Genomic DNA, 1,145 nt, shown 5'->3' on the forward strand with positions numbered 1-1,145 from the left:
TGGGAGTTCTTACCCCACCTCCACGAATATTAACAGTATAACACTTCAAGGCAAGATTGATAAAACCTCGACAGTATAACTTCTTATACTGTACATGATTGATTTAATATATTTAATCTATCTGGATCAAAGTTTATGCCTCTTGAAATATCATATTGAGACTGGCTATCAGTATGAACTTTAATTCCAAATGACCTTGAATAAATTTTTACAGTAACCAGTAATAAGTTATACGTACTTCTTTGTTACCAGAAGCACGCGCGTATTGTATGTATATATGTATGTATGTATGTATATAAAACGAACCTCCACCAACTATTCTGCCTATAGGTCTGTGCACACCTTTCAATGCAGTGTATGCCAGAAGGTCTGCAAATCAAACGGAGGCCTGAAAAAATATTTTAAGATCCACAAAGATCAGAACTTATCTGCAGCTCTTGGTGGTCCAAATCGGAGGTGCAATCTACGTGGATGTCTTTTCAAAACATTGTCTGGTTTAAAAAGCCACATCAGATGCCATGATAGTGCTAACGTGTAGGTACAGGAGGTGGTCAAACTCTACATAAGGAGTTTGCTGCTCCAGGATTATCCTTTCAACGGATTTTGTTGCATTATTTTCTAGTCACAGCAGATTAATAGAGAGATAACATTTTCAGACAACTACTTTCGATTATTTCCGTTTATAAGGGCAGCAACAAAATATTTCGCTTTTTGAGTCCAAGAAAACACCCGGATCGTGTGGACTTCTTAAAATGGTTCTCCTCTTACAAAGTCTACTCCTATTCATGTATAGTTCAGGCCGTCCTAGCAGTTTCTAGTTGATTTTGTACACTGTTTCTTCCTCTTTTAATCGCTATATATAACTGGTAAATTGTGGTTCTACTGCATTCTAGATGTATTCCATCAGAGGTACCTCAGAAAAGTCCTAAGGATCAACAAGCGGGACCGTTGTCACAAATAAGAAGATTCTGAGAAGAACTGAGTTATGACCACTACAAGAAATTATAGCAGAAAGCCAATTCGCCTAACTACCCACATTCTCCGTCTAACTCAGGGGTTCTCAAATATTTTTTGCCTATGGACCCTTTCGATTCGTATTTTACTTGTGTGGACCCCACCATAGCCATTCGATGTTTAAAAAATTC

The sequence above is a fragment of the Octopus bimaculoides genome, chromosome 7 (genome assembly GCF_001194135.2).
Source record: "Octopus bimaculoides isolate UCB-OBI-ISO-001 chromosome 7, ASM119413v2, whole genome shotgun sequence".
Classification (NCBI taxonomy): domain Eukaryota; kingdom Metazoa; phylum Mollusca; class Cephalopoda; order Octopoda; family Octopodidae; genus Octopus; species Octopus bimaculoides.